The sequence below is a fragment of the Furipterus horrens genome, unplaced genomic scaffold (genome assembly GCF_987537825.1).
Source record: "Furipterus horrens unplaced genomic scaffold, mFurHor1.1.pri manual_scaffold_10, whole genome shotgun sequence".
NCBI lineage: Eukaryota > Metazoa > Chordata > Mammalia > Chiroptera > Furipteridae > Furipterus > Furipterus horrens.
The window spans coordinates 99,996,829-100,008,651 of NW_028327180.1; the positions used below are offsets into that span (position 1 = coordinate 99,996,829).

Sequence of the window (11,823 nt, forward strand, 5' to 3'; positions counted from 1 at the left end):
CACAATTCCAGGCCGTGCTCAGGATGTTCAGACACGTGCCGTGTCTGGGTGACATGCAAGCATTTAATATGTGCTACTTCATTACTCCCCAGAGTCACCCTCTGGGGTTGGCACCGTGCCCACTTTACAGATACAGCTTTGTTTTCCCCAAGGGTGACTGGGGGAGGGGTGATATTTGATTGGCAGCAAGAAGATCATGAGGAGGCGGACCTTCCAGCTCGCACTTGGGCCTCTCCTCACACCTGTTTCCTTGTGCGGGAGATCAGCTCTGTCCCACCTGCTCACCTGTCCTCATGAAGGGCTGAGGCTGCCACCCGTGAACAGGTAAGGCTCATCCTGGTCCAGGTGGTAGAGGCGGGGCAGAGCGGGCCTGGGCATCAAGGGCTGACACAGGTCTGTCCTAGGTCTTGAGAGTACAAAAGCCCTCAGTGGAGAATGGGGACCTTCCTGCCCCTGGGAGGAGTCAGACCCAGTGTGTGGGACACCTGTGGGCACCCCTGGCCTGGAAACAGCCTTGTCCTCCTGTGCTGATGCCGTGTTCACGTGGGTCTGGCCCCACCATGGCCTGAATTCCTTTGAGAACAACCATCTGTGACTCCCTTCTGGAGGCGGCTAAGGAATGGAAACCAGGTAAGCTGATTCCATTCTTATAGGGACGCTCTACTGCAACATCTTTACACTTTAAACAAACCCAAGAAGGAAAGCAGACGGGGCCTCGTGAGCCATTCAAGGCAAGGCTGGTGGTGAGTGGCAGCTGTCTGCAGAGGATGCCCGGCTGGTGAGAGTCCTTGCCAGGGAACTGGGGTCCAGCGGGGCTAGCTGCTGGGTCCCCCGAAGGGCCTCATGGCCCTGCATGCCCTGAACACGGGGACCCCAATGGAGAGGTAAATAAATAGTGGAAAATCACACCATGGTAAAGCCGGATGAGAAAGGGAAATGCACGGCAGGAGGGAGTCCAGCCAGGAGACAGAGGCCATGGGCCTTAAAAGGTAGGAAAGGAGGCCATGCAGGAGTGAGCACGTTACAAGGGAAAAAGCCATGTCACCACACTAAGTAAAAGGAGGCCACATGGTCCCACATTCACATTCATACATGTTCACAAGGAATAGAAAGAAATCACCAAAAACTAGAATACTAACAAGGTTATCTCTGAATGGCAGGTAGTCTATGGGGGTGTCTTCCTTTGGTCTTTTCTTTTTCTTTTTGTATTTTCTCTTTCTTCTACAATAAGCCTGAATTAGTTTATAAGCAAAAGGGAGGGCTTTTCTTCACTGTGTGCTGCTTTTTGCGTTTAAGCAGATGGGTGTCACAGACTCGGCTCAGAACAATATGATGTCAGGGACAGAGACCCTGTCCGCAGCGGAGCTTCCCCATTAGGGAATCTTGAGGGCCTTTTTTAATATGCTTTGTGCAGTGGAAAATGTCCCAGATGGCACTAAAGGGATAATGTCCATTTCCGCACGTCTGCGTCTTTGGCGCTGGGGCCGGGGTCCCTGGCTGGGCCAGGGGGGCCTGATCTCACACCGTGGGCACCGGCTGCTCACTTATGCACTGTTATCCTCACCCGCTGAATCTGCTGCCTGCTGGGAGGTGTTTTTTATTCTAGACAGACAATTGAATCGGCTTAGGGGAGTGGAGCGTTTTGTTTCTGGTGGGCACGGCTGGCTCTAGGCCACGTGGTCTCTTTAAATGTTACCTGAAAGGCTGTTGCTGTTTGGTGATGGCCGATAGCTGGTGGGCCTTGTTTCTGAGCAAGGGGTAGATGCGTGGGGATACGATTCCATCTGCGATGTGTTTATGAACACCTGGGTGGGGTGTGTCTTGTTCAGCAGGAAGCTGGAGCCGTCAGTCGGCTTGTGCTCGGACAGGACATGCTATGCGATTTTAGAATGTCTAAGCGGGGCCCACACCTTCAGGTTTGATGGCTCCGAGGTCTAGGTCTCCTGGCCATCGACACGTGATGGCTCCTTCACATGAACGGGGGAAGGGCTGGATGGGTGCTTTCCTCCGGGCTGACTACGTCCAACCATCGGTGAACTAAGGGAGCTAATGGGGAGTTCTGACATGTTACTTGGCTTTAGTCTGGCCGAGAGTCTTTGAAGACACTGGGCTCTGAGCAAGCAGACAGTTTCAAATTATTATTGTGGTAAATACACGTAACATAAAACGCACCCCTGTAAGCGCTGTGAAGTGCGCAGTGCAGGGGCATCAGGCACATTCCCACCGCTGTGCGCAACCACCGCGGCCTGTCTTGGAGCTCATCCTCCCCAAACTGAGACCCTGCCCCAGTACACACTCCCTCCCTCCCCGCTCCCCCAGCACGTGGCAACCGCCATTCTTCTGCTGGCTCTACGAATCTGACTTCTCCAGGTGCCTCGTACAAGTGGAAACGGAATCACTGTCCTGCTGTGACCGGCTTCTTTCACTTGGCGTGATGTCCTCAAAGTCAGCTCCCGTTGTAGCAGACGTCAGAGCGGCCTTCCTTCTGAAAGCTGAATAATATCCCTTTGTAAGGAGAGGCCACATGTTTATCCGTCCACCTGTCCATAGACACTCGGGTTGTTTCCACGCTTTGGCTGTTGTGAATAACGCTGCTAGGAACGTGGGGGTGCAAATGTCTGCTCCTGGCCCTGCGTTCAATTCTCTTGGGCTTAGATCCAGAGGTGAAATTGCTGAGCAAGCAGAAATTTTAACAGAAATGGAAATTAGGCCAATTGCAAAGTCTTCTGGCCCCGGACAATCCTTGGTGTCAACACCTGCATCCTGGAGGGACCCCAGGAAGATTAGAAAGTGCAGCAGCACCCAACCCCAGAACATCAGTTTGTGCTGGAAGGGCCTTCAGAAGCATGGAGCGCCAAGCTCTCTGCTTTGTGGATGAGGCATCTACACGGAGTCCAAGTCTTGCAGGAAACGGTTCCGTGGTGGGCAGCGAGACAGACGTGAGCAGAGACAGACGATGGGCCAGGTACAAACGGTCACAGGGCAAAAAGCCTCGGGTGCTTAGCAACAGGCAGAACTGGGACAACAAGGACCTCGCCCCCAGGGTCACCTTTCCTCCCCTGGCTTATCGCCGGTCACATGGTCTAGACCCCTGACCTTTCATACATATTACTGGCCATATGGTTCAGACCCACCCCTGACCTCTCCTCCCCTGGCACGTTGCTAGTCATGCGGGTCAGACCCCCTTAGAGGGGGCACGAACGGGGCTGGAGCACAGCCCCCAAGCATTAAGCCCCCAGCGCAGTGAGGTTCTGCCCCGCATCAAGGCCCTCTGCGCCTCCGTGGTTTCTCAGCTCCAGGCCCAGAAAAGCAGCAGAACCAGACAGGTGAGGCCAGGGCGGACCACAGACCAGCTGCGATGACTCATGAACCCTGTCCTGGCGAGGACCAATCAGGGATGACCAGGACCCTGAAAGGACATACCTGGAAAGCTGATGAATATTCTACTGGGATCCTCCCCTGGGACCTTCCCTGAAATCTCCACCCTTACAAGCCCTCGGGAGGGAGGACCCAGCACGCTCTCCCACCCAGGAGCACGTCTGCACCTTTCCCATCCTTCTCTCCTTCCTCCGCACCTGCCTCTCCCCTGAGCTCCAAGGGTCCTGCTTTTGCCTCTGGGACTTGTTCCCTGAGCCCATTTCTTCTCCGGCTCACTTCTTCTAGCTCTGTGACTTTCTAAATAAACTTTCTCTTACATTTTGAGTCTTGACTCTGAATTCTTTCTTAGCCGGACCTCAAGTATCAAGGTTGCTGAACCGAGGTCCGGTCTGACCCCCACCCACCTAACACCAGACGGTTCCCCTCTCCTGGTCGTGAAGCTGGGACCTCCTCCTCTTGGGGCTAAAGAAGCAGGAAGCGGCATCTCTGGAGCAGGCGTCGTAGGGGGGATTTTCTGCGGGGCCAGGAACTACTTGCTCCCCAGGACGGACCAGCCGCACACGCACATCCTCGTCCTCAGGACAAGCAGGGGATTTCAAGAGGCACCACAGACTCATCAGTCGGAAGTGCCAGGCCCTGTAACACATGGAAAGGTGCGGCTGGTTAAGCCCTGGAGCTAAGCCACTGTCCTCAGAGATTTCTTCAGTCCAGCAAACAGCCATCGGAGATTCTGCCTTGGCAGCAGCTGAGGGAAATGCCAGAGGTGGCCGTAGTGGCCATGTGTCATTCTTTCTGGCTGTCCCGCACCGGCCGTGGGAGGCTGACGACTATTCCCCTAGCTTCCCTGGAAGCTGGGGTCCTGCCATGGGACTCTCTTCCACCCATCAGATGCATGGGTGCCCACCTAGGAGCTGGAGAGAAACCGGCATCTCCGCTTGGAAGGAAGGTGACGAAAATGGCATCTAGTGGCTAGAGAGAGGGAACCAAAGGGGTTGCTGTTTGCTTCTAACAGTGGTGCCCCCTGCTCTGTAGTGTGCTCAGGCTCGTGCCTGACTGTGGAGACTCCCAGCCCCGTGCTGCAGCCTTCCTGGGGATCCTGAGTTAGCCAGCACCCTTTAATGCACCCCCTTTCTGCCCCAACCAGTTCAAATCAGACCCTGTGGTTACAAGTAAGAACCCAGACAGACTCATTGGACTACTGGTTATCAGTGTGAATATCATCCCCCCCTCCCCGCACCCCTTTACATGACAGCCTTACATGAGACGAAGCTTTCTCATTTCACAGGCTGAGCAAGCAGTCTTCCGTCCCAGAGAACTGATCTTACATTTAAAGTTCACCAGACAGCACAGATACCCAACGTTTCCAGCACTTGGCCAGACTCCTTCCTGGTCAGTCTCCCCCGCCCAGGTAACCACTGTCTTGACCTCCGTCACTGGAGATGAGTTGTGCGTGTCCTTGACCGTCACATAAGGGGAGTCACAGATGCACAACTGTAGGTAGCTTCTGTCGCTCCACAGAACAATGGAGAGTCACCCAGTGGAGTGCTGGAAAATGTTTAACAGCGGGCTCTCCAGAACACAAAGACCTGACCTGCAGCATTTGCTGATGCTCACAGTGTGAAAGCTCCCTCCATGGCCGACTGATGACATCCATCGGCCAGCACAAGCCGGTGCCGATGAAGCACGGCTCACGCCTGCTGTTGGCTCATGTGTGCTGCTGTCAGTGCGGGAGCAACCTCCGCTCCCTGTCCACCCACGCGAAGGGCAGCCCCCCTTCTCTAGTGCAGGATCCCCACAGTCGGTCGCCGGGTTCCACGGCCCTTCCGCTGGGCGGGGTGGGGCGGGGGCGGGCTTGGAAGAGCCAGGTCAAGAAACAAGGGCCTCGTCACCTGCTCGCTCCTGCCTCGGTCCCTCTCTCTCCTCACTGTCCTCAGCGTGCTACAAGGGCACACTCCCCCTTCTGGTCGAGCCCATAGGGAAAAGGCTGAAGCCAGCCAGTCCTGCCTACGTTAATACAAGCTAAAGGAAATTGGGAAATCACCTTCCTTCCTGACAAAGCTCGGATTTCAACACTATCGACTTGCCATAAATGCCTACAGAAGTCAGGTGGGAGACAATAAGTGCCTTGTTCCTTTCGGTCCCGTCCTTCCCTAGAGCAATAAAACCTCCAGGAACCGCCCAGGACCGGGGTCCACAAACTACAGTCCCGGGCCACGTCTGGTCCCTGGTCCACGTGGCAGTTTTAACCGACGAGAGATCGCTGATGCAGCACTGGGTCAGGTTAGCCTTGTGAGCATCTGCGTGCGGGTCTGACACCTTCACGGGCTGCAATGTGGGTACCGCCGTGGTTGTGAGCCGACACCCTCACCCTGCCACACAGTGACCACTGCCTTCCTCGTGGTGAGAACATTTAAGTGCTAGTCTCCCGGCAGCTCTGAAGGCTCTAGCACAGCATTACTGAGGACAATCCCTGTGCCACGCAGGAGCGCTCCAAGACTTATCTATCTCCTCGTGGCAAGTCTGCGCCCTTCGACCTCTCCCCGACGCCCCCACGCCTCTGGTTTTATGAGTTCAGCTTCTTTAGATTCCACAGGTAAGGGATACCAGGTAGCACTTGTCTTTCTCAGTCTGACTTATTTACTGGACATGATGCCATCGACGTCCATCCACATCACAAGCAGGAGGGTCCTTTTTCTCTGTCGTGGCCGGACAGTGCCGCCCTGTACGTGTGCACCACACCAACTGTGTGTGTCTGTCCCTCAACGGACACGGGTCGTTTCCATGTCTTGGCTGTTGTGAGTGATGCCGCGATGGCCACAGGGCTGCAGGTACCTCTTCGACATCCTCTTTTCGTGTCTTTGGGCTCTAAATCCAGAAGTGGGGTTGCTGGATCATATGGCAGCTCTGTTTTTAATTTTTTGAGGGACCATCGTACTGTTTTCCATAGAGGTTTTGGACATTTTTAATGGTTGAAAAAAATCAAAAGAAGAATATTTCATGAAACATGAAAATTATAGGAAATTTACATTTCAGGCCCCAAAAGGGAGGTTGTTTCGGAACAGCCACAGCCATCGCTCATGTAGAGTCTACGGCCACGCTGGTGCTGCGCAAAGTCCCGTGGGCAGCGTCCGCCGGCGTCCAGAGTGTAAACGCTCTGCCCAGGGCCCCTTCCTGGGCTCCGTGAGCGGCCCCGACACGTGGCTGCCCACACCTCTTGTTCGGTTAATGACACAGGACATGCTTTTGGCTTAGGTTAGCTTGTCTTCATCTTTCTGGCCCCGAGAGGGGTGCCAATAAAAAAGTAACAGCACGACGTTACGGCCCAGTGTGGGGGAGGGGTGCTGGCACACCCAGGGAAGGAGAAGGCCTGAGAGCCAGGGGCCCGCAGCCCAGGGGAGCCCCTGAGAGGCGAGGGGGAGGGTACACAAATATTGGGTGCCTTCATCAAAAGAACATCGAACTCCATCAAACTAAAAAGCTTCTGCACAGCAAAGGAAACCACCAGCGATATGATAAGGCCACCTAGGGAAAGGGAGAAACTATGTGCAAGTCATATATCTGAGAAGAGATTAATATTCAAAATACATTAAAAATTCATACAACTCAATAGCAAAAAAAATCCAATGAAAAAAGTGGGCAGAGGAACTGAATGGACATTTTCCTAAAGAAGACATATGAGTACAGATGGCCAACAGGGACATGAAAAGGTGCTCAACATCACCAACCACCAGGGAAATGCAAAGCAAACCTCAGTGAGGTATCAGCTTGCACTTGTTAAGGTGTCTATTATCAAAAGGACAAAGGTGAGTGCCGGTGAGGGCATGGGGGACGGGGGACCCTTGTGCACTGCTGGTGGGAATGTCAACTGGTGCAGACACTATGGAAAACAGTACGGAGGCTCCTCAAAAAATTAAACATAGAATTAGCTTACGGCCCAGCAATCCCACTTCTGGGTGTTTATCTGAAGGGAGTGGAATCACTTTCTTGATGAGACGTGTGGACAGAGGAAAGCGGGCAGGCCAGTTAGGAGAGGGAGCACTGGTTGTTCAGGCAGGAGCGGATGGACTGAGGAGGTGCAGGCAGAAGTGCAGAGATAAGGGAGGACCGGGAAAGGTGTAACCACAGAACACAGCAGTCCCGGCTGGGTCAGACGGACACAGTCCCCACTGCGCCCCCAGTGGCTTGCTGTAAATGCCCAATAAATACTGATCGGCAGAGTGAATGAATGAACGAATGAGGGAGATAAGAAAACAGGCGTTAGAAATACAATATGAGTTCTGGCTGGTGTGGCTCAGTGGATTGAGCGCCAGCTTATCAACCAAAGGGTCACCAGTTCGATTCCCAGTCAGGAAACATGCCTGGGTGGCGGGCCAGGTCCCCAGAAGGAGGCGTGTAAGAGGCAACTACACATTGATGTTTCTCTCCCTCTCTTTCTCCCTCCCTTCCCCTCTCTCTGAAAATAAAGATTTTTAAAATCTTAAAAAAAAAAAAAAGAAATACAGTAATGGAGACAAATACACAGAGCTATGGAGGCACCCAGCCAGCCTGGGTATGGAGCAAAAGAGATGAATTTAATTCTGGGGTGTGTGTGGAGCACAGAACAGAATTCCCTCTAAGGGGGAACACTAGAGACTGATGGGGGGGTGCCCAGAGGAGGAGGCAGAATATTAGGATCCCCCCATATTTGGCACCAGCTTTACCTCCAACTCAAGGTCAAGCTGGTCTCGCCTCCGCCGGCTCCCTCCTCCTCCTCCCATTATCACGAAGCAAATTCCAGACGTCCTACCATCTCACTCACAGATGTTTCATTGCACTTCTCCAAACGGTAAAGAAGCACATTTTATTTTTACAAAACCCACAGTACCACCACCACCAGAAACAATCAACAATTCCTTAATGTCCTCCAGTATCAGTTCCACTGAAGGCTCTGAACGGAAGTAACGTGGTCAGACCGACGTGTTATGAACGTAGCAGGAGGCAGGGATGGGGAGCTTGGCCAGGAGGCTGTTGTGTTCTTCCAGGTGAGAGCGGACTTGGACTTGGGCTGAGCAGCAGAGATAACGCAAAGGCACAGGTATGAGAGGGATTGCGGGGTACGGTCCCCCCACGACGTGGAAACCAACAGGGTGCCGAGGGGTTGGCATCTAAAGGAAGAGGGGCATCTGGGGTGGCGCCCTGGGCCATCTGACCTTCCAGACCTTTCTGGTCAGCAGGGCACACACAGGAAGCTTCAGGCTGCCTCTCCTGTGCTCACGCCAGCTCCCCTGCTTGCAAACCCCTTCTCAGCCTGGCGAAATCCTGCGCAGCTCCCGTGGCCTGGATCTTGTGATCATTACTTGTGATCAGTGGGTGATGGGAAGCCCTGGCCGCTTGTATCCATCATGTCTGTTATTTTCTGTATTCTGACGCTGTGACAGCCGGGGGCCTTGCTGACTCTGGAGGGACTGCCCCCCGACCCCTTGCCCCGCCAGGGTTAACCAAACCGTAAGGTGGTAAAGGAACGAAGTGCACCTTCCAGATGCAAACCCACCAGCCCTGTGCTCAGTGGCAGCGGGGCTCTTACTCTGGGCCACTGCCCACCTGTCCTCATCACCCAGGACCACACACCACGCGACTAGGGACATGCTCTGCGCCCCAGAGCCCTTTGCCCTGATCCAGACCAGCCAGTCCCAAGCCTGCTCGCCCTGCCTCGCCTGTTCCTTCCAGAAAAACCCATAATAAAGGCCTTTGCCCACAGTTCCCCTCCCCCACCTCCTGACCGACCCTGGTGCTTCTCCGGGGGGCCCTGTGGGGCATGGTGTGCCCCCTTCTCTTGGGAACCGTGGACAACAAACCACTGTTCCGACAGCAGTAGCGTCCCGTTCCGCCTTTTGTTGTCAGCACAGCAATTACTGACATGACTGCCACAGAATTCTCACCTCATTACAGCAGGAACAACTTCCACCCCTTGGAAACAAAACCCACGATTACCCGATTACCCGGGAGGTGCCAGCCCTCCCCGTGCTCTAAAATGCTGATGGAGAGAATTCCCCACCCCTCCAAGTCCAGGCACGTGCCTAATCCAGACGCCCAGGGAGTCACCAGGGGCCAAGCTCAAGGAAAAATGGTGAGAGGACCTCGAACACGGCCCCCCCACCCCGATGTTTCTGGGGGACTCAGTCTGGGCTTTTTGGATCTGCCTTCCCTGTTCCTTCTTGGCTTCTGGTGATTTCAGAGCCTCCAAAGACAGCTGCTCCAATTGACTTCACCCAAAGAGAAGTCTGGTCTTTGCCCCTAGCTCCTGGGAGGTGACCCGTATGCCCTTCAAATGTCCTGCCTGATAAGTGTCTTTATTAGCAGGGCCCTCTGGCCACACAGTGATTTATGGTGGGGACTTTGAGGCACACAGTATCAGCTCAAAATTGAGGTCAGCTACATGGGGAGCCAACCATGTTTGAGTGGGAGCCCCAATGAAGACTCCAGACACCGAGACTCGGGGGACTTCCCTGGCTGGCAACACTCACATATTGCTGGGAGAGGTGAGCACTGTCCACACCTCCGCTGGGAGGGGACAACTGGAAGCCCAGCACAGGGGACCCTCCCAGGCCCCTTCCACAAGCTCCTGCTGTTGGGGGACTAGTCTGTCACCTCCGCTCTCGTAAGCCACACCCGTGAGTGTGACGGCCCTCAGCGAGTTCTGGGAGTCCTTCTGGCTGATTATCAGATCCGAGGGGGGTCTTGGGAGCCCCCTGAATGTGCAGACTTGACGACTGAGGGTGGTCTTGGGGGACTCTGAACTTTGCAGTGGACGACAGAAGTGGGAACAGTCGGGGGGACCCCCAGACTTTGTGTCCTGACTTCCAAGTGACCGCTTCTCAAGCGAGGGCAGACCCAGTGAAGAAGTTGGGTGAGGCCGTCACCTGGGATCCATGGCCCGAGTAAGGGAACAAGCCCCCGTGAGGGGCACCCCGGGCCACGCGCGGCGGGAGTCTGCTTAGAGAGGGCTGGCGTCCAGCACCTGCTCCCAGGTGTGAGGGCTGCTCCCCGACAGCCACTCCCACGTTCCTCCTCCTTCCTGGCAGATCCCACTCTTCACCCAGGCATTCATTGGATTCCAGGGGACCGATGGGGGGACCTGGGGGGAGGGAAGCCCCACCCCCAGCCCCAGCTCCACCCCATCAATTCTGGTGGGTCTCTGCCAGTCGTATAATTTCAGCGTCCCTGCCAGGGACTGGCTCACGCGTGGCCACAGGGCATAACCCTGTTCAATGAGATGTCTTGTCCCTACGGGACATTCAGCAGGAAAGGCAGACTCTCTGTGGAAGTTCTGTGTCTGGAAGTGACACCGAAGGGCACTGGGCACCTCAAAACCCTTCAGGGAGCCTTCCTGAGGCCCCGCCAGCCCGCTGGCCCTGCCGGCACTGTGAACGGGTGGATGCACCCACCCACTCACCCTCGAGACGCCTTGCTCTGAGAGATGACCAACATCCTGATGGTTTAGCCCAACTTGAGCTCAGGTGTCCTTTTCCTTCCGGTAAAATACATCCTTGTCAGCCAGGTACCAAGGCCCCTGGGGACCAGCCAAGAGGTAGACGTAATGGCCCTGCTTTGTGGTGGAAGACGCCAAGGGGAGCCATTTCAGTGAGGACGCAGGAACGCAAGCTGCTCTCAAACAGCTCAGGCTGAGTGGAGCTCTCTGGAAACCCATGAGCCACCCCAGTCAAACCAAGAGCACTTGGCTTTGGGTGGCCCAAGCACACCCATGCCTCGGTGTCCCGGGGAGCCCGCCCCTCCTCCTGGCTCCGCCCATGCCCCGCCCCACCCCACGCTGACCTCTCCATGCCATTTCCACATCTTCACCCCAGGCCATCCTGCAAGTGGGGCCCCCACCCACTCCAGCCCTAATTAACACGCTGGAGGGGCCCTGGGTGGGAGCAGGCTTCCTGCAGGTGGAGTTTCCTTCCCGGAGGGTCACACCCCATTCCCAGGAGGACCGAGGCTCCATGTGTGGGGGCAGGGCATGCCAAGAACACCTGGGCTGATTTGCCAGCGGTGCTCAATGGGCCCCAATAGGACAGGGGACCCAGGGCCCTTGGTTTAGTTTCTGTAGAGAACAAAAGCCCTCCATTGACCGAAACCTGAAAAACCAGCCCAGCCCTGCACTAACAGCGCGCACGGGAGGGCCAGGGACATTCTTCTGGTTTGCTCTTGGCCCAGAGATACAGGCTCCTAATCTCTGTTCTTAAAGAAAAATGTCCACAGGAGAGCTTTAGGGGGAAGGCGAGAATCAGGGACTCGCGTGTGCTTTCTCAGAATCTTCCCAGCTCTGGAGATCCCCAGGGCGCTGGAGAAGCGGGGTTGGGGGAGCCCCAACACAGCAGCGGGCCCCAGATGGGGAGAAGGGTGACCCTGAGCCTCGGCCCTGTGAGGTGGCTCCTGCGGGCGGCAGGGACACGCTGGGAGGCC

At 55.4% G+C, this 11,823-nt stretch overlaps 1 long non-coding RNA gene across 1 annotated transcript; it reads left to right on the forward strand.

Moving 5' to 3' along the window:
* Nucleotides 1–7: 7 nt before the first annotated feature.
* Nucleotides 8–3,696, forward strand: LOC150001051 (uncharacterized). Its single transcript, XR_016513623.1, has 3 exons — nucleotides 8–324; nucleotides 654–884; nucleotides 3,294–3,696. It is a non-coding gene; the product is annotated as an uncharacterized LOC150001051 (long non-coding RNA).
* Nucleotides 3,697–11,823: the final 8,127 nt, after the last annotated feature.